Source organism: Oncorhynchus gorbuscha, linkage group LG06 (assembly GCF_021184085.1).
Source record: "Oncorhynchus gorbuscha isolate QuinsamMale2020 ecotype Even-year linkage group LG06, OgorEven_v1.0, whole genome shotgun sequence".
NCBI classification, from domain to species: domain Eukaryota; kingdom Metazoa; phylum Chordata; class Actinopteri; order Salmoniformes; family Salmonidae; genus Oncorhynchus; species Oncorhynchus gorbuscha.
In genome coordinates, this window is record NC_060178.1 from 30,798,529 (window position 1) to 30,821,386 (window position 22,858).

Consider the following 22,858-nt stretch of genomic DNA (forward strand, 5'->3'; position numbering starts at 1 on the left):
ATGCCTAACCTTAAGCCTTACCTTAACCATTCAGAGTTAATGCCTAACCTTAACCATTCAGAGTTAATGCCTAACCTTAACCCTTACCTTAACCATTCAGAGTTAATGCCTAACCTTAACCCTTACCTTAACCATTCAGAGTTAATGCCTAACCTTAACCCTTACCTTAACCATTCAGAGTTAATGCCTAACCCTAACCCTAACCTTAACCATTCAGAGTTAATGCCTAACCTTAACCCTTACCGTAACCATTCAGAGTTAATGCCTAACCTTAACCCTAACCTTAACCATTCAGAGTTAATGCCTAACCTTAACCCTTACCTTAACCATTCAGAGTTAATGCCTAACCTTAACCCTTACCTTAACCATTCAGAGTTAATGCCTAACCTTAACCATTCAGAGTTAATGCCTAACCTTAACCATTCAGAGTTAATGCCTAACCTTAACCCTTACCTTAACCATTCAGAGTTAATGCCTAACCTTAACCATTCAGAGTTAATGCCTAACCTTAACCATTCAGAGTTAATGCCTAACCTTAACCCTTACCTTAACCATTCAGAGTTAATGCCTAACCTTAACCCTTACCTTAACCATTCAGAGTTAACACCTAACCTTAACCCTTACCTTAACCATTCAGAGTTAATGCCTAACCTTAACCCTTACCTTAACCATTCAGAGTTAATGCCTAACCTTAACCCTTACCTTAACCATTCAGAGTTAACACCTAACCTTAACCCTTACCTTAACCATTCAGAGTTAATGCCTAACCTTAACCCTTACCTTAACCATTCAGAGTTAATGCCTAACCTTAACCCTTACCTTAACCATTCAGAGTTAACACCTAACCTTAACCCTTACCTTAACCATTCAGAGTTAATGCCTAACCTTAACCCTTACTTTAACCATTCAGAGTTAACACCTAACCTTAACCCTTACCTTAACCATTCAGAGTTAATGCCTAACCTTAACCCTTACCTTAACCATTCAGAGTTAATGCCTAACCTTAACCCTTACCTTAACCATTCAGAGTTAATCCTAAACCTTAACCCTTACCTTAACCATTCAGAGTTAATGCCTAACCTTAACCCTTACCTTAACCATTCAGAGTTAATGCCTAACCTTAACCCTTACCTTAACCATTCAGAGTTAATGCCTAACCTTAAGCCTTACCTTAACCATTCAGAGTTCATGCCTAACCTTAACCCTTACCTTAACCATTCAGAGTTAATGCCTAACCCTAACCCTAACCTTAACCATTCAGAGTTAATGCCTAACCTTAACCCTTACCTTAACCATTCAGAGTTAATGCCTAACCTTAACCCTTACCTTAACCATTCAGAGTTAATGCCTAACCCTAACCCTAACCTTAACCATTCAGAGTTAATGCCTAACCTTAACCCTTACCGTAACCATTCAGAGTTAATGCCTAACCTTAACCCTAACCTTAACCATTCAGAGTTAATGCCTAACCTTAACCCTTACCTTAACCATTCAGAGTTAATGCCTAACCTTAACCCTTACCTTAACCATTCAGAGTTAATGCCTAACCTTAACCATTCAGAGTTAATGCCTAACCTTAACCATTCAGAGTTAATGCCTAACCTTAACCATTCAGAGTTAATGCCTAACCTTAACCCTTACCTTAACCATTCAGAGTTAATGCCTAACCTTAACCATTCAGAGTTAATGCCTAACCTTAACCATTCAGAGTTAATGCCTAACCTTAACCCTTACCTTAACCATTCAGAGTTAATGCCTAACCTTAACCCTTACCTTAACCATTCAGAGTTAATGCCTAACCTTAACCCTTACCTTAACCATTCAGAGTTAATGCCTAACCTTAACCCTTACCTTAACCATTCAGAGTTAATGCCTAACCTTAACCCTTACCTTAACCATTCAGAGTTAATGCCTAACCTTAACCCTTACCTTAGCCATTCAGAGTTAATGCCTAACCTTAACCATTCAGAGTTAATGCCTAACCTAACCATTCAGAGTTAATGCCTAACCTTAACCATTCAGAGTTAATGCCTAACCTTAACCCTTACCTTAACCATTCAGAGTTAATGCCTAACCTTAACCCTTACCTTAACCATTCAGAGTTAATGCCTAACCTTAACCCTTACCTTAGCCATTCAGAGTTAATGCCTAACCTTAACCATTCAGAGTTAATGCCTAACCTTAACCCTTACCTTAACCATTCAGAGTTAATGCCTAACCTTAACCCTTACCTTAACCATTCAGAGTTAATGCCTAACCTTAACCATTCAGAGTTAATGCCTAACCTTAACCCTTACCGTAACCATTCAGAGTTAATGCCTAACCTTAACCCTAACCTTAACCATTCAGAGTTAATGCCTAACCTTAACCCTTACCTTAACCATTCAGAGTTAATGCCTAACCTTAACCCTTACCTTAACCATTCAGAGTTAATGCCTAACCTTAACCATTCAGAGTTAATGCCTAACCTTAACCATTCAGAGTTAATGCCTAACCTTAACCATTCAGAGTTAATGCCTAACCTTAACCCTTACCTTAACCATTCAGAGTTAATGCCTAACCTTAACCCTTACCTTAACCATTCAGAGTTAATGCCTAACCTTAACCCTTACCTTAACCATTCAGAGTTAATGCCTAACCTTAACCCTTACCTTAACCATTCAGAGTTAATGCCTAACCTTAACCATTCAGAGTTAATGCCTAACCTTAACCCTTACCTTAACCATTCAGAGTTAATGCCTAACCTTAACCCGTACCTTAACCATTCAGAGTTAATGCCTAACCTTAACCATTCAGAGTTAATGCCTAACCTTAACCCTTACCTTAACCATTCAGAGTTAATGCCGAACCTTAACCCTAACCTTAACCATTCAGAGTTAATGCCTAACCTTAACCCTTACCTTAACCATTCAGAGTTAATGCCTAACCTTAACCATTCAGAGTTAATGCCTAACCTTAACCATTCAGAGTTAATGCCTAACCTTAACCATTCAGAGTTAATGCCTAACCTTAACCATTCAGAGTTAATGCCTAACCTTAACCATTCAGAGTTAATGCCTAACCTTAACCCTTACCTTAACCATTCAGAGTTAATGCCTAACCTTCAAAATTCAGAGTTAATGCCTAAACCTAACCTTTTTAATGTGATGTTTGAGAAACATGGATTAACATCTAATTCTGACGTGAGACTGTGAGAGCTGGTAGATCTTCCTGTCCCCTGGGCGTATCAGCTAACCTACTGCACGTTTAGGATGTGGGAACTTCTACAGAAGTGTACGCTGGTGCATTGGTACATTTTGGGAGGCAACCGTGTCCATTCTCAGCAGGTTAAGCTTGAGGCAATGTTCTACCATAGAGCTACTTCTAGTAGATTGTGTTATATTCTGTCTGTTCTATTATTTCTTACACACAATTATCGTTATGACAATGGCTGGGTTGCCAAAGCATTCTGCAGCTTGTGTGTCACGCAGGTGCTTGTGTGTGTGTGAATCTTTAGGACAATGCGTGCTGTGTGTGTGTGTGAATCTTTAGGACAATGCGTGCTGTGTGTGTGTGTGAATCTTTAGGACAATGCGTGCTGTGTGTGTGTGTGAATCTTTAGGACAATGCGTGCTGTGTGTGTGTGTGAATCTTTAGGACAATGCGTGCTGTGTGTGTGTGTGAATCTTTAGGACAATGCGTGCTGTGTGTGTGTGTGAATCTTTAGGACAATGCGTGCTGTGTGTGTGTGTGAATCTTTAGGACAATGCGTGCTGTGTGTGTGTGTGAATCTTTAGGACAATGCGTGCTGTGTGTGTGTGTGAATCTTTAGGACAATGCGTGCTGTGTGTGTGTGTGAATCTTTAGGACAATGCGTGCTGTGTGTGTGTGTGAATCTTTAGGACAATGTTTGCTGTGTGTGTGTGTGAATCTTTAGGACAATGCGTGCTGTGTGTGTGTGTGAATCTTTAGGACAATGCGTGCTGTGTGTGTGTGTGAATCTTTAGGACAATGCGTGCTGTGTGTGTGTGTGAATCTTTAGGACAATGCGTGCTGTGTGTGTGTGTGAATCTTTAGGACAATGCGTGCTGTGTGTGTGTGTGAATCTTTAGGACAATGCGTGCTGTGTGTGTGTGTGAATCTTTAGGACAATGCGTGCTGTGTGTGTGTGTGAATCTTTAGGACAATGCGTGCTGTGTGTGGTTATAATCTCTTTCTCTGGGACGATAGCATTATGGTGCTGCCAGCTCCTGCCAGGCCCACACGCCCAGGATGAAGCCTTGGGAGCGGGTTAGGTCCTCAGGGGGAAGGGCTTGAACTGGCTCCAGATCTGCCCCTGTGGAGGACTGAGAGAGCTGAAGCAGCACGGGTCTGTTTCTGGGTCTGTACCCATTCAATATGCTAAGGAGAATGGGGGAGCGTGAAGACCTCACTCTCTGTCTTTTTGTCTGTCTGTACATATTATGTGTATAGTTATTCCGAGACTAAAGTATATTTTTTCTCACCCTCATCTGTCTCATCAATCTCCTTCTCTATTTCTCTTCTCTATTTCTTACACCTTCACATCAGAGAGAGACTGTTTGTTTCCGTGTGTGTGTGTTTGCTTGTATTTTCAAGTTGTGTGTGTGTGTGTGTGTGTGTGTGTGTGTGTGTGTGTGTGTGTGTGTGTGTGTGTGTGTGTGTGTGTGTGTGTGTGTGTGTGTGTGTGTGTGTGTGTGTGTGTGTGTGTGTGTGTGTGTGTGTGTGTGTGTGTGTGTGTGTGTGCGTGTGTGTGAACAGGAAATGCAGTATTCTAGGTTTCTGAACAGGAAATGCCCTTCTGTCCAACACTACCACACACACACTTTAATGTCACTGGGAGTGTGCCCTTCTACAGTAAGAGCAGGGGTGTTAAGTCAGTACTGCACTTACTGTATTAGTGACAGACACCATTATGCAGCATCGCTGGCTATATCTCTACTGTATTAGTGACAAACACCATTATGCAGCATCGCTGGCCATATCTCTCTACTGTATTAGTGACAGACACCATTATGCAGCATCGCTGGCCATATCTCTACTGTATTAGTGACAGACACCATTATGCAGCATCGCTGGCTATATCTCTACTGTATTAGTGACAGACACCATTATGCAGCATCGCTGGCCATATCTCCCTACTGTATTAGTGACAGACACCATTATGCAGCATCGCTGGCTATATCTCTACTGTATTAGTGACAGACACCATTATGCAGAATCGCTGGCCATATCTCCCTACTGTATTAGTGACAGACACCATTATGCAGCATCGCTGGCTATATCTCTACTGTATTAGTGACAGACACCATTATGCAGCATCGCTGGCCATATCTCTACTGTATTAGTGACAGACACCATTATGCAGCATCGCTGGCTATATCTCTACTGTATTAGTGACAGACACCATTATGCAGCATCGCTGGCTATATCTCTACTGTATTAGTGACAGACACCATTATGCAGCATCGCTGGCCATATCTCTACTGTATTAGTGACAGACACCATTATGCAGCATCGCTGGCCATATCTCTCTACTGTATTAGTGACAGACACCATTATGCAGCATCGCTGGCTATATCTCTACTGTATTAGTGACAGACACCATTATGCAGCATCGCTGGCTATATCTCTACTGTATTAGTGACAGACACCATTATGCAGCATCGCTGGCCATATCTCTACTGTATTAGTGACAGACACCATTATGCAGCATCGCTGGCGCTCTCTACTGTATTAGTGACAGACATATCTCTCTACTGTATTAGTGACAGACACCATTATGCAGCATCGCTGGCTGTATCTCCCTACTGTATTAGTGACAGACACCATTATGCAGCATCGCTGGCCATATCTACTGTATTAGTGACTACTGTATTAGTGACAGACACCATTATGCAGCATCGCTGGCCATATCTCTACTGTATTAGTGACAAACACCATTATGCAGCATCGCTGGCCATATCTCTACTGTATTAGTGACAGACACCATTATGCAGCATCGCTGGCCATATCTCTACTGTATTAGTGACAGACACCATTATGCAGCATCGCTGGCTATATCTCTCTACTGTATTAGTGACAGACATGGCTGTATCTCCCTACTGACAGACACCATTATGCAGCATCGCTGGCTGTATCTCTCTACTGTATTAGTGACAAACACCATTATGCAGCATCGCTGGCTATATCTCTCTACTGTATTAGTGACAGACACCATTATGCAGCATCGCTGGCTATATCTCTACTGTATTAGTGACAAACACCATTATGCAGCATCGCTGGCTATATCTCTACTGTATTAGTGACAGACACCATTATGCAGAATCGCTGGCCATATCTCCCTACTGTATTAGTGACAGACACCATTATGCAGCATCGCTGGCTATATCTCTACTGTATTAGTGACAGACACCATTATGCAGCATCGCTGGCCATATCTCCCTACTGTATTAGTGACAGACACCATTATGCAGCATCGCTGGCTATATCTCTACTGTATTAGTGACAGACACCATTATGCAGCATCGCTGGCTATATCTCTACTGTATTAGTGACAGACACCATTATGCAGCATCGCTGGCCAGCATCGCTGGCTATATCTCTACTCTACTGTATTAGTGACAGACACCATTATGCAGCATCGCTGGCCATATCTCTCTACTGTATTAGTGACAGACACCATTATGCAGCATCGCTGGCTATATCTCTACTGTATTAGTGACAGACACCATTATGCAGCATCGCTGGCTATATCTCTACTGTATTAGTGACAGACACCATTATGCAGCATCGCTGGCCATATCTCTACTGTATTAGTGACAGACACCATTATGCAGCATCACTGGCCATATCTCTCTACTGTATTAGTGACAGACACCATTATGCAGCATCGCTGGCTGTATCTCCCTACTGTATTAGTGACAGACACCATTATGCAGCATCGCTGGCTATATCTCTACTGTATTAGTGACAGACACCATTATGCAGCATCGTATCTGTCACAATGTTGTTCTGTTGCTTTTGAAATATCTACTACATTCATGCCTGTTTCCGCATTATCTCCCTTCTTTGACAGACACCATTATGCAGCATCCTCCGTCTTCATCGTCTTCCAACAGTTAGCTCCAGGGTATCTCTACTGTATTAGTGACAAACACCATTATGCAGCATCGCTGGCCATATCTCTCTACTGTATTAGTGACAGACACCATTATGCAGCATCGCTGGCCATATCTCTCTACTGTATTAGTGACAGACACCATTATGCAGCATCGCTGGCTATATCTCTCTACTGTATTAGTGACAGACACCATTATGCAGCATCGCTGGCTGTATCTCTCTACTGTATTAGTGACAAACACCATTATGCAGCATCGCTGGCTATATCTCTCTACTGTATTAGTGACAGACACCATTATGCAGCATCGCTGGCTATATCTCTACTGTATTAGTGACAAACACCATTATGCAGCATCGCAGCATCGCTATATCTCTACTGTATTAGTGACAGACACCATTATGCAGCATCGCTGGCTATATCTCTACTGTATTAGTGACAGACACCATTATGCAGCCTCGCTGGCTATATCTCTCTACTGTATTAGTGACAGACACCATTATGCAGCATCGCTGGCTATATCTCTACTGTATTAGTGACAGACACCATTATGCAGCATCGCTGGCTATATCTCTACTGTATTAGTGACAAACACCATTATGCAGCATCGCTGGCCATATCTAATATATATAATAATAATAATATATGCCATTTAGCAGACGCTTTTATCCAAAGCGACTTACAGTCATGTGTGCATACATTCTACTGTATTAGTGACAGACACCATTATGCAGCATCGCTGGCTATATCTCTACTGTATTAGTGACAAACACCATTATGCAGCATCGCTGGCTGTATCTCTCTACTGTATTAGTGACAGACACCATTATGCAGCATCGCTGGCTATATCTCTACTGTATTAGTGACAGACACCATTATGCAGCATCGCTGGCTGTATCTCTCTAATGTCACAATGTTGTTCTGTTGCTTTTGAAATGTTTAAAAAAAACCTTTCTACTACATTCATGCCTTTGATTTCCGCATTTATCTCCCTTCTTTGTGTGTGTACGTGTGTGTACGTGTGTGTACGTGTGTGTACGTGTGTGTGTACGTGTGTTTACGTTTGTGTACGTGTGTGTACGTGTGTGTGTCTATATTATGGGAGGAGGCGTGACAAAGTGCCTCCGTCTTCATCGTCTTCCAACAGTTAGCTCCAGGGTCCCCTGTCCTCCGCATGCTCCTGCCCAACAGAATGTGTGTGTGTGTGTGTGTGTGTGTGTGTGTGTGTGTGTGTGTGTGTGTGTGTGTGTGTGTGTGTGTGTGTGTGTGTGTGTGTGTGTGTGTGTGTGTGTGTGTGTGTGTGTGTGTGTGTGTGTGTGTGTGTGTGTGTGTGTGTGTGTGTGTGCAACTGCTTACCTGTTTTGGGCTACACATAAATCCTCATTACAGACTGCAGGTGTGTGTGTGTGTGTGTGTGTGTGTGTGTGTGTGTGTGTGTGTGTGTGTGTGTGTGTGTGTGTGTGTGTGTGTGTGTGTGTGTGTGTGTGTGTGTGTGTGTGTGTGTGTGTGTGTGTGTGTGTGTGTGTGTGTGTGTGTGTGTGCGTGCGCGCTGCTGAACAGGAAATGCAGTATTCTAGGTTTCCAGGCCCTTCTGTCCAACACTACCACACACACACTTTAATGTCACTGGGAGTGTGCCCTTCTACAGTAAGAGCAGGGGTGTTAAGTCAGTACTGCACTTACTGTATTAGTGACAGACACCATTATGCAGCATCGCTGGCTATATCTCTACTGTATTAGTGACAAACACCATTATGCAGCATCGCTGGCCATATCTCTCTACTGTATTAGTGACAGACACCATTATGCAGCATCGCTGGCCATATCTCTACTGTATTAGTGACAGACACCATTATGCAGCATCGCTGGCTATATCTCTACTGTATTAGTGACAGACACCATTATGCAGCATCGCTGGCCATATCTCCCTACTGTATTAGTGACAGACACCATTATGCAGCATCGCTGGCTATATCTCTACTGTATTAGTGACAGACACCATTATGCAGAATCGCTGGCCATATCTCCCTACTGTATTAGTGACAGACACCATTATGCAGCATCGCTGGCTATATCTCTACTGTATTAGTGACAGACACCATTATGCAGCATCGCTGGCCATATCTCCCTACTGTATTAGTGACAGACACCATTATGCAGCATCGCTGGCTATATCTCTACTGTATTAGTGACAGACACCATTATGCAGCATCGCTGGCTATATCTCTACTGTATTAGTGACAGACACCATTATGCAGCATCGCTGGCCATATCTCTACTGTATTAGTGACAGACACCATTATGCAGCATCGCTGGCCATATCTCTCTACTGTATTAGTGACAGACACCATTATGCAGCATCGCTGGCTATATCTCTACTGTATTAGTGACAGACACCATTATGCAGCATCGCTGGCTATATCTAATATACTGTATTAGTGACAGACACCATTATGCAGCATCGCTGGCCATATCTCTACTGTATTAGTGACAGACACCATTATGCAGCATCGCTGGCCATATCTCTCTACTGTATTAGTGACAGACACCATTATGCAGCATCGCTGGCTGTATCTCCCTACTGTATTAGTGACAGACACCATTATGCAGCATCGCTGGCTATATCTCTACTGTATTAGTGACAGACACCATTATGCAGCATCGCTGGCCATATCTCTCTACTGTATTAGTGACAGACACCATTATGCAGCATCGCTGGCCATATCTCTACTGTATTAGTGACAAACACCATTATGCAGCATCGCTGGCCATATCTCTCTACTGTATTAGTGACAGACACCATTATGCAGCATCGCTGGCCATATCTCTCTACTGTATTAGTGACAGACACCATTATGCAGCATCGCTGGCTATATCTCTCTACTGTATTAGTGACAGACACCATTATGCAGCATCGCTGGCTGTATCTCTCTACTGTATTAGTGACAAACACCATTATGCAGCATCGCTGGCTATATCTCTCTACTGTATTAGTGACAGACACCATTATGCAGCATCGCTGGCTATATCTCTACTGTATTAGTGACAAACACCATTATGCAGCATCGCTGGCTATATCTCTACTGTATTAGTGACAGACACCATTATGCAGCATCGCTGGCTATATCTCTACTGTATTAGTGACAGACACCATTATGCAGCCTCGCTGGCTATATCTCTCTACTGTATTAGTGACAGACACCATTATGCAGCATCGCTGGCTATATCTCTACTGTATTAGTGACAGACACCATTATGCAGCATCGCTGGCTATATCTCTACTGTATTAGTGACAAACACCATTATGCAGCATCGCTGGCCATATCTAATATATATAATAATAATAATATATGCCATTTAGCAGACGCTTTTATCCAAAGCGACTTACAGTCATGTGTGCATACATTCTACTGTATTAGTGACAGACACCATTATGCAGCATCGCTGGCTATATCTCTACTGTATTAGTGACAAACACCATTATGCAGCATCGCTGGCTGTATCTCTCTACTGTATTAGTGACAGACACCATTATGCAGCATCGCTGGCTATATCTCTACTGTATTAGTGACAGACACCATTATGCAGCATCGCTGGCTGTATCTCTCTAATGTCACAATGTTGTTCTGTTGCTTTTGAAATGTTTAAAAAAAACCTTTCTACTACATTCATGCCTTTGATTTCCGCATTTATCTCCCTTCTTTGTGTGTGTACGTGTGTGTACGTGTGTGTACGTGTGTGTACGTGTGTGTACGTGTGTGTACGTGTGTGTGTCTATATTATGGGAGGAGGCGTGACAAAGTGCCTCCGTCTTCATCGTCTTCCAACAGTTAGCTCCAGGGTCCCCTGTCCTCCGCATGCTCCTGCCCAACAGAATGTGTGTGTGTGTGTGTGTGTGTGTGTGTGTGTGTGTGTGTGTGTGTGTGTGTGTGTGTGTGTGTGTGTGTGTGTGTGTGTGTGTGTGTGTGTGTGTGTGTGTGTGTGTGTGTGTGTGTGTGTGTGTGTGTGTGTGTGTGTGTGTGTGTTCGCATGCTGGTCAGAGGGAGTTCCATGGTATTAATGTGTGTGTGGAGGCAGTGGTGTGAGCTGAGACAATCTGCTGAGACCGAGACTGTTTGATCTACACTGAGTGTACAATACATTTGGAACACCTTCTTAATATTGAGTTGCACCCCCTTTTGCCCTCAGAACAGCCTCAATTTGTCAGGGCATGGACTCCACAGGGATGCTGGCCAATGTTTACCACAGTTGAGTCAAGTTGGCTGAATATCCTTAGGTTGGTGGACCATTGTTGATATACATTGGAAACTGTTGAACGTGAAAAACCTGGTGGCGTTGCAGTTCGTTAACACAAACATACACCGGTGCTCCTGGCACCTGCTACCATCCTCGTTCAATGGCACTTAAATATTTTGTCTTGCACATTCACCCTCTGAATGGCACACATACACAATCCATGTCTCAATTGTCTCAAGGCTTAAAAATCCTTCTTTAACCTGACTTCTCCCCTTCATCTACACTGATTGAAGTGGAGTTAACAGGTGACATCAATAAGGGATCATAGCTTTCACCTGGATTCACCTGATCAGTCTGTGTCACCTGGTCAGTCTATGTCATGTTTTGTACACTCAGTGTACAAGTCTGGCAAGAGGACTGATACACACTCAGAACCGACAGGCTCACTGTCACCTGGACACGGCTGGAACCATTGAAAAAAGAGAAGGCTGAGAGACTGTAAAGAAAAGATTGAAGCAGTGCTGTTAGGAAATGATTTTGTGTCTGGCAGGCTCACAGGACAGTGGTGCATCTTACAGATAGAGGGAAGAGGAGAGGATGAGACCCTCCTTCCATCCATCCTCTGTCTCTCTCTTTGGGAGTTAGGAAGGCTCATTTCCTCCTGCTATCCCTCCATCCCTCCTTCCCTTCATCCTCTGTCTCTCTCTTTGGGAGTTAGGAAGGCTCATTTCCTCCTGCTATCCCTCCATCCCTCCTTCCATCCATCCTCTGTCTCTCTCTTTGGGAGTTAGGAAGGCTCATTTCCTCCTGCTATCCCTCCATCCTTCCCTTCATCCTCTGTCTCTCTCTTTGGGAGTTAGGAAGGCTCATTTCCTCCTGCTATCCCTCCATCCCTCCTTCCCTTCATCCTCTGTCTCTCTCTTTGGGAGTTAGGAAGGCTCATTTCCTCCTGCTATCTCTCCATCCCTCCTTCCATCCATCCTCTGTCTCTCTCTTTGGGAGTTAGGAAGGCTCATTTCCTCCTGCTATCCCTCCATCCCTCCTTCCCTTCATCCTCTGTCTCTCTCTTTGGGAGTTAGGAAGGCTCATTTCCTCCTGCTATCCCTCCATCCCTCCTTCCTTCATCCTCTGTCTCTCTCTTTGGGAGGAGTTAGGAAGGCTCATTTCCTCCTGCTATCCCTCCATCCCTCCTTCCTCCATCCTCTGTCTCTCTCTTTGGGAGGAGTTAGGAAGGCTCATTTCCTCCTGCTATCCCTCCATCCCTCCTTCCCTTCATCCTCTGTCTCTCTCTTTGTGAGGAGTTAGGAAGGCTCATTTCCTCCTGCTATCCCTCCATCCCTCCTTCCCCTTTCTCAAGTGTTTTGTTCAGTCCTAGGCCTGAGGCTCCACACACATCCCTCTGTCTCTCCTTCGGACAGATTCTTTCTCTCTATGTGTGTGTGGCGTGTGTGTGCGCCGTGCATGCCTGTGTGTGTGTTTGTGTGTGCTGTAGACGGACGGCCAGAGTCCCAGGGAGTGATAGGGGCCGGCTGGGGACTACACCAGTGCTGACTCACTTCTCTGAGAGGGATCCAGACAAGGACACACACACAGCTGTGTCTCAAATGGCACCCAATTCCCTATGTAGTGCATGACTTTTGTTCAGAATGAGTGCGCTATGCAGGGAATAGGCTTCCATTTGGGGTGCAGACACACAATCTTGTCTACCTCTTGTTCCTTCTCTCCCACTCTAACCTCTCTTTTACAGTAAGACTAACACTGCTTTATACAGTGTTTGGGCATCTGAAGGGACTATGCCAGTATGACGTAAGGTCTGATAGTCAAACAGCTTAGTAGTAAACCCTAGTTGCATTTACATGAAAAGGCTCTATCCATTACAGACAGTCATCCTGCAGTCTTTGGGATAAACCTCTCCCAATGACAGTTATAGGATTAAAACAACAACGCACACCCTCTCTCACTCCATCTTTCTCTCTCCCTCCTTTTATCGTCAGCAGGGAGGCTCTATCCAGATAAATAGTCCTCCTACAGGTCTGTTCATATCGGAACACAAGGAGGAGAGAACATTAGGAGTGGTTTACTCGGCCTGGGCAAGTGCGTGTGAACGTGTGTGTTCAATCATAGACCAAAATCCCAATCCCACCCAATTTACCTGCATTCTTATCCCAGCTTTTTAGTGTATCTGAAAGGGGCCGGGGGTTAACAACATGGACAAATAAAAGCCCTCCAAAGACCTAGTCATGATGCCTGCATTTTCACAGACCCTGTAACCAAAATACAGGTATCGGGTCTGTGTGAATGGCTCTCTGCTCTCTACAGGTACATTTATTGACACTTGTATTGTCTGAACACCTCCCTAAGGGCTGGCCTGCTCGTTAGGCAGCATTAGGCGGATGCCTATGGGGCGGAATTTTCTTATCCAATCTGACCAAGACATACCTCCAACAGCACATAAATCCTCACATAATTCTGCCCCAAAAACAATGACAATTTCTCTAAACCAGTGGCATGTGGGCTTTTTAGGTGAGCGCTGATGCCGCCCTGTGAAAAGGAGAGACACAACGCTCCATCCAACGTTCCTTCCCCCCAAAAAATTGAACAGAAATCATGTAGCAGATAAAGCCTATGGTCGAAAGAGTATGCGTGCCTTTTCTTGTAGCCTACAGGCTGGAGATAAAATGTATGACAATGTAGTGAGACGGAAACATTTTACATCATGCAGGTTTCTCTGATTATATAGCCTAATCTAAATGGTCCCAATCCCCCCCAAAATTGTTGACAAACAACATATCCTAAAAACAGTACCGGACAAAATGGAACGGACAATCAGGCTACTCACAGCTGCTGCCCAGGAGTTTCACCCTGGGGGCTAAATTGATCATGATCGGTGGTTTCAAGTTTGTATCGGTCAATTTTTTGACGAGCTGATCGTAGCAAAAATGAAAAGACTTGTGCATTTCCCACAGAGTAAACATATTGATTCTCATTGCAAATAGGTTCAGGATATACCCTGATAAAGCTGGGAAGCTGATACTCAGAGCTTTAACAGACAGATTGATTAGTCACAGGCATCCGGACTAATAAAGACTGTTTTACAAATGGTAGACCTACCACATGGACGGGCGTTCATAAAATGAAAGGTCAGTGCGGTCCGAACAGGCCTTGATTCCCACATTTACGGGCTTTGGCTTTAGTCCTGTCCGGATCAAATTTAAACAAATCATAGACATCTATTTTCAACGTCTGGAAAATATGTATTTTCAACTTTCCCTCAGAACCGAAAATTAACCTGATTTTCAACGTAGTGAAAGAACACATTTTTCATTGTTTCTGAAAAATACCTTTTCAACGTTGGGAACATCCATATTTTAAACGTCTGCTAAATTAAACCATATTTCAAAACCTGGAAAATACGTACCTAAAAAAAAAAAACATTTTGCTTTCTGGGACTGTTCCAGTTTTGCGTGGCAGCAATTTTGTTTGTCTCACCTAGGGCACCAGAACAGCCAGGACCGGTCCTGTGTGTGTGTGTGGTGTGTGTGTAGAGAAGAGGAGAGACAGAAAAGAGGAGAAAAGTTGAAGCTCAGAGTGAGAGAGAATGGGAGGGAAGGTGATAAAACAGAAGAGTGAGAGAGAGAAATACCTGCTCCCCCTGTGTGTGTGTGTGTCTGGGCTGGGTGGGGCCTTGCGGTAATGAACTCTTTCTGAGTGGGACCTCACTCTCTCTCAGGTGTCTAGACTTGACTGTACATGCAACTTGCCAGTATTCTACAAATGGTGAAATAAGCCAAATATGATAACGCAACATCAACTGATGGCCATGGCTAACTACTGCAGCTAACTATCCAGCTACCTCTGTAGCTAGCCAGCAATCTAGTAAGCAACGCTAAAGGGATTGTAAATGGGTTAGCCTACTTCTGTATTTCTAAATATTAGCTAGCTAGCTGGCTACCATTTATGAGGCCAGCGAACACGTTCCTCACATGATAGGAACGCATTTCCTCCAACGTTATAATGGAAAGGTCCAGTGTGGCTCAGTTAGTTGAGCATGGCGCATTCAACGCCAGGATTGTGGGTTTGATAGCCATGGGGGACCAGTACAAAAAAATATATTCACTCGCTACTTTAAGTCGCTCTGGATAAGAGTGTTTGCTAAAACACGTGATTTCTCGAGACTTGTGGGAGGAGTGCTGATGACGTCGCCCATTGTATTCGGTCGCCTGATTGCGTACAGAAACATCCGCACACAATGCGTTCCTGACCACCTCCTGACGTTGTTAGCCAGATCTGAACAGATCTTTTCAATGCGTTCTTATTCTGATAGCGGAAGTCACATGTAAGTGTCAGGTGTAGATGCAACCTCAGGCATGCACACACCCACCCACACTTCCACTGCCGCCAGTCCACTATGAATTATTGATTGTTGAGAATAAGTGATTGGTTCACCTTAAGGCCCATCAGATTATAGCTGACGACACCATCTCCTACCTCCCTCCAGCTCTCCTTCCTCCTGTTTAATGTACAGTGTATTCAGAAAGTATTCAGACCCCATCCCTCTTCCCACACTTCCATTATTTTCAAATGGATTAAATCATTGTTTTCCCTCATCAATCTACACGCAATAACCCATAATGACAAAGTGTCACGCTGGTGTAAAGGATGTGGAGACAGGCACAGGGACACATCTGGGTTTTAAATACACCCAAAACAAACACATATACAAAACACTAGGATGTTCCCAAACAAAAGAGCGAGGGTAAACCTCGTAGAGACCCGTAATACACGCAGCACAAAACAGGCAGCACAGGCTGAGACAACACATAGACACGCACACCACCAACGGACATGGGAACAATGATCCACAGCCCAATGGGGGGAAACAAAGGGCACGTTTAAACAAATACAATCAGTGAGGATGATGTATCCTTGCGCCTGTCTCCACATCCTTTACACCAGCGTGACAGAATAATCTACCGTAAAGGGAGACAAGCGGGAATAGCCCGTCCGACGACGCTGAGACTGGTTCGTCCGGCACCACCGCAACTTCAGCAGGTGCAAATCGCCCGTTCGACAACACCACAACTGGTCCATCTAACAACACCACAACTGGTCCATCCGACAACACCACAACTGGTCCGTACGACAACACCACAACTGGTCCGTACGACAACACCACAACTGGTCCATCCGACAACACCACAACTGGTCCATCTAACAACACCACAACTGATCCATCCGACAACACCACAACTGGTCCGTACGACAACACCACAACTGGTCCGTACGACAACACCACAACTGGTCCGTAAGACAACACCACAACTGGTCCATCTAACAACACCACAACTGGTCCATCTAACAACACCACAACTGGTCCATCTAACAACACCACAACTGGTCCATCCGACAACACCACAACTGGTCCGTACGACAACACCACAACTGGTCCGTACGACAACACCACAACTGGTCCGTACGACAACACCACAACTGGTCCGTACGACAACACCACAACTGGTCCATCCGACAACACCACAACTGGTCCGTACGACAACACCACAACTGGTCCATCTAACAACACCACAACTGGTCCATCTAACAACACCACAACTGGTCCATCCGACAACACCACAACTGGTCCATCCGACAACACCACAACTGGTCCATCCGACAACACCACAACTGGTCCATCCGACAACACCACAACTGGTCCGTCCGACAACACCACAACTGATCCATCCAACAACACCACAACTGGTCCGTACGACAACACCACAACTGATCCATCCAACAACACCACAACTGGTCCGTACGACAACACCACAACTGGTCCGTACGACAATGGCGCAACTTCGGCAGCTGCAACGTGTTGCTGTGATCGTCCTCGGGGCCGGTGTCGTCCCGCTGGTGTCGGGGGGGAGGGATACTGTCACAGATCCCTCCGGAACTGTGACATTACGCACACCTGGTCCCCATTCCCACTGATTGTATTGTAAATGTGCCCTTTGGTTCACCATTTGGAGGTTGATTATTGCGCCAATGTCCGTTGGTCATGTGACCTGTGCTGTGTTGTTTTGGTTTTCGGGCCAATTGTATTGCGCAGATGATTACGGGTCTCGTCCCGTTTGGTATCATTGTGTGCGTGTACGTTAAGGGGTCTCGTCCCGTTTGGTATCATTGTGTGCGTGTACGTTAAGGGGTCTCGTCCCGTTTGGTATCATTGTGTGCGTGTACGTTAAGGGGTCTCGTCCCGTTTGGTATCATTGTGTGCGTGTACGTTAAGGGGTCTCGTCCCGTTTGGTATCATTGTGTGCATGTACGTTAAGGAGTCTCGTCCCGTTTGGCATCATTGTGTGCGTGTACGTTAAGGGGTCTCGTCCCGTTTGGTATCATTGTGTACGTGTACGTTAAAGGGTCTCGTCCCGTTTGGTATCATTGTGTGCGTGTACGTTAAGGGGTCTCGTCCCGTTTGGTATCATTGTGTGCGTGTACGTTAAGGGGTCTCGTCCCGTTTGGTATCATTGTGTGCGTGTACGTTAAGGGGTTTCGTCCCGTTTGGTATCATTGTGTGCGTGTACGTTAAGGGGTCTCGTCCTGTTTGGTATCATTGTGTGCGTGTACGTTAAGGGGTCTCGTCCCGTTTGGTATCATTGTGTGCATGTACGTTAAGAGGTCTCGTCCCGTTTGGTATCATTGTGTGCGTGTACGTTAAGGGGTCTCGTCCCGTTTGGTATCATTGTGTGCGTGTACGTTAAGGGGTCTCGTCCCGTTTGGTATCATTGTGTGCGTGTACGTTAAGGGGTCTCGTCCCGTTTGGTATCATTGTGTGCGTGTACGTTAAGGGGTCTCGTCCCGTTTGGTATCATTGTGTGTGTGTACGTTAAGAGGTCTCGTCCCGTTTGGTATCATTGTGTGCGTGTACGTTAAGGGGTCTCGTCCCGTTTGGTATCATTGTGTGCGTGTACGTTAAGGGGTCTCGTCCCGTTTGGTATCATTGTGTGCGTGTACGTTAAGGGGTCTCGCCCCGTTTGGTATCATTGTGTGCGTGTACGTTAAGGGGTCTCGTCCCGTTTGGTATCATTGTGTGCGTGTACGTTAAGGGGTCTCGTCCCGTTTGGTATCATTGTGTGCGTGTACGTTAAGGGGTCTCGTCCCGTTTGGTATCATTGTGTGCGTGTACGTTAAGAGGTCTCGTCCCGTTTGGTATCATTGTGTGCGTGTACGTTAAGGGGTCTCGTCCCGTTTGGTATCATTGTGTGCGTGTACGTTAAGGGGTCTCGTCCCGTTTGGTATCATTGTGTGCGTGTACGTTAAGGGGTCTCGCCCGTTTGGTATCATTGTGTGCGTGTACGTTAAGGGGTCTCGTCCCCGTTTGGTATCATTGTGTGCGTGTACGTTAAGGGTCTCGTCCCGTTTGGTATCATTGTGTGCGTGTACGTTAAGGGGTCTCGTCCCGTTTGGTATCATTGTGTGCGTGTACGTTAAGGGGTCTCGTCCCGTTTGGTATCATTGTGTGCATGTACGTTAAGAGGTCTCGTCCCGTTTGGTATCATTGTGTGCGTGTACGTTAAGGGGTCTCGTCCCGTTTGGTATCATTGTGTGCGTGTACGTTAAGGGGTCTCGTCCCGTTTGGTATCATTGTGTGCGTGTACGTTAAGGGGTCTCGTCCCGTTTGGTATCATTGTGTGCGTGTACGTTAAGGGGTCTCGTCCCGTTTGGTATCATTGTGTGTGTGTACGTTAAGAGGTCTCGTCCCGTTTGGTATCATTGTGTGCGTGTACGTTAAGGGGTCTCGTCCCGTTTGGTATCATTGTGTGCGTGTACGTTAAGGGGTCTCGTTCCGTTTGGTATCATTGTGTGCGTGTACGTTAAGGGGTCTCGCCCCGTTTGGTATCATTGTGTGCGTGTACGTTAAGGGGTCTCGTCCCGTTTGGTATCATTGTGTGCGTGTACGTTAAGGGGTCTCGTCCCGTTTGGTATCATTGTGTGCGTGTACGTTAAGGGGTCTCGTCCCGGTGTATTTATTTGAGGTACTCCTCGGTCTTTTGTTTGGGTTTCAACCCTGTGTTTTGTATATGTGTTTGTTTGGTCTTCGTCCCTGTGCCTTTACATGGCACGCTGTAATTTGGGGTAAATAAAAAATCTATTACGCATTCCTGTGCCTGTCTCCCGATCCCTTTATACCAACATGACACAAAGCGAAAACAGTTTTATTTTTTGCAAATGTATTACAGACAAAAAAACAAAATACCTTATTTACATAAGTATTCAGACCCTTTACTCAGTACTTTGTTGCAGCACGTTTGGCAGCAATTACAGCCTTGAGTCTTCTTGGGTATGCCACTACAAGCTTGGCACACCTGTATTTGGTGAGTTTCTCCCATTCTTCTCAAGTTCTGTCAGGTTGGATGGGGAGCGTTGCTGCACAGCTATTTTCAGGTCTCTCCAGAGATGTTCGGTCGGGTTCAAGTCCAGGCTGGTACACTCAAGGACATTCAGAGACTTCAGAGTCACGAAGCCACTCCTGCGTTGTAATATAATATAATAATATATGCCATTTAGCAGACGCTTTTATCCAAAGCGACTTACAGTCATGTGTGCATACATTCTACGTATGGGTGGTCCCGGGGATCGAACCCACTACCCTGGCGTTACAAGCGCCATGCTCTACCAACTGAGCTACAGAAGGACCACTTGGCTGTGTACTCAGGGTACATGTTGTCCTGTTGGAAGGTGAACCTTCACCCCAGTCTGAGGTCCTGAGCGCTCTGGAGCAGGTTTTTTTCAAGTATCTCTCTAAACTTTGCTGCGTTCATCTTTCCCTCGATCCTGACTAGTTTCCCAGTCCCTGCCGTTGAAAAATTGAAACCTGTTTTTGCTTTGTCATTATGGGTTAAATGTGTGTAGATTGGCCAGGGGGAAAAAAACAATTATATATATTTTAGAATAAGGCTGTAACATAACAAAATGTGGAAAAAGTCAAAGTTGTCTGAATACTTTCAAAATGCATCGTAAACCTCCTCATACCTCCCTCCATCTTTCTCTCCAGCTAGCACATTTGGTTCCTTGTAAGTTGTGGGAAAGTATGTTTTTGGTTTTCACAGACATTTGGTAAAACTTTTACATTCTGAGAACAGAAGTGAACATTTTGGCTGTTCTGGGAGCGTTCATTTTAGTTTGCAGGGAGGTTCTGGGAGCGTTCATTTTAGTTTGCTGGAAGGTTCTGGGAGCGTTCATTTTAGTTTGCAGGGAGGTTCTGGGAGCGTTCATTTTAGTTTGCAGGGAGGTTCTGGGAGCGTTCATTTTAGTTTGCAGGGAGGTTCTGGGAGCGTTCATTTTAGTTTGCAGGGAGGTTCTGGGAGCGTTCATTTTAGTTTGCAGGGAGGTTCTGGGAGCGTTCATTTTAGTTTGCAGGGAGGTTCTGGGAGCGTTCATTTTAGTTTGCAGGGAGGTTCTGGGAGCGTTCATTTTAGTTTGCAGGGAGGTTCTGGGAGCGTTCATTTTAGTTTGCAGGGAGGTTGTGGGAGCGTTCATTTTAGTTTGCAGGGAGGTTCTGGGAGCGTTTTACTCTAGTCCCTTGACAGTTTTTAATTAACGCTCTGAGAATGGAAATTGTAGGTTCTTTTGATTTAAAAAAAATAAATCCTTAAAACTTTCACCAAATGTTTCAATAAGACGTTCAATAACACTGTTTATTTGGGGTTCACTTTTTTGAACTTCAAACGTTATATGCTACCTGGGATTGTTCTCAGAACATTATGTGCTCGCTGGGTCTTCACTCCCATCCCTCTCTCCATATACACATCCTCTGACCTCCCTCCCTCCATCTCTCTCTTCCTCTCTCCATCCCTCTCTCCATATACACATCCTCTGACCTCCCTCCCTCCATCTCTCTCTTCCTCTCTCCATCCCTCTCTCCATATACACATCCTGACCTCCCTGACCTCCTCCTCTCCATCTCTCTCCCTCCTCTGACCTCTCCCTCCATCTCTCTCCATCCCTCTCTCCATATACACATCTGACCTCCCTCCATCTCTCTCTTCCTCTCTCCATCCCTCTCTCCATATACACATCCTCTGACCTCCCTCCCTCCATCTCTCTCTTCCTCTCTCCATCCCTCTCTCCATATACACATCTGACCTCCCTCCATCTCTCTCTTCCTCTCTCCATCCCTCTCTCCATATACACATCCTCTGACCTCCCTCCATCTCTCTCTTCCTCTCTCCACCCCTCTCTCCCTTTCTCCCCCGTTAGTGCGAGTCCATACCCTGACCGCTGTGTGTCATGTGATTTGTCATGGCTAGCCAGTGTACAGAGATGCACATCAGATCAATAACACTGACACATACACATACTGTACACACACACACTTGAGGGCTGACATGCGGCCGGTGCAGTGACGGGGCGGAGATGGAGTGAGGATGGATGGATGGAAGGAAGGAGAAAAGGTGATGGAAGGAGGTGAAAGGTGAACGTTCTATTACGGAACAGACGTTATTGACAATGGAGTCTCACACTAACCTGAATGACACATTTGTAGGGTGTATGTGTGCGTGTGTGTGTGTGCGAGTGCCTGTGTGCATGGTTGTATGGGTGTGTGTGTTTAAGGCTACATTGTACGAGATTTATAGGATCCATTTGAGGGACAGAGAGAGGGACAGCAAGTCGTTAGGTCACAGGCTCATCAGGTGAACTAGCCCAGTTTCAGCTGTGCCCTTCTGAACAGACCCTAGGTGTGTTATGCTCAGGAATTATCAGGATTAGACTCATGGAATTACAGCAGTTTAACCCCACCTTCTTCAGATGACGTTCCAGGAGGTGTTTGTGGAAATAGAACACTGTTGTTTTTAGTAATCTGTTTGGCTACATTGATTTACTATATTGATGAAGAACGCTGTCTATATCAAGCTTTGGCAGCGTTGCAGGGTGTTTGTGTGTGTGCGGGTTAGAGTTTGGCAGGATTTGAGCGTCTCCTCTCAGTACATGCTGACTCCCTGAAAACAGCTTAAAGTAGAGTTAAACCTGTCTCTTTCTTCCTTGCCTTTTGTGTGAGTTTCAGAGAGTGTGTGTATGTTTTTGAAACAGAGTCTGTTTGTGCGCGTGTGTGTGTGCTTGAAAGTATGTGTATGTGTGTTTGGGAAAAGGTAGAGATTTTGTGTGTGTGATTGTGCGTGTGTGCGTGTGTGTGTGTTTTGTGTGTGTGTGTGTATTTGAGACAGTGTGTGTCTGTGTACATTTCTGTTCAGTCACAGGTGAGTGACTGACACACAAAATAACCCCTGTGGCTTAGCCTGCCTCTACAGTCAGCTAACACAGAGACATCGACACACATACACACACGCGCTCGCGCACTCCCACACACACACACACACACACACACACACACACACACACACACACACACACACACACACACACACACACACACACACACACACACACACACACACACACACACACACACACACACACACACACACACACACACACACACACACACACACA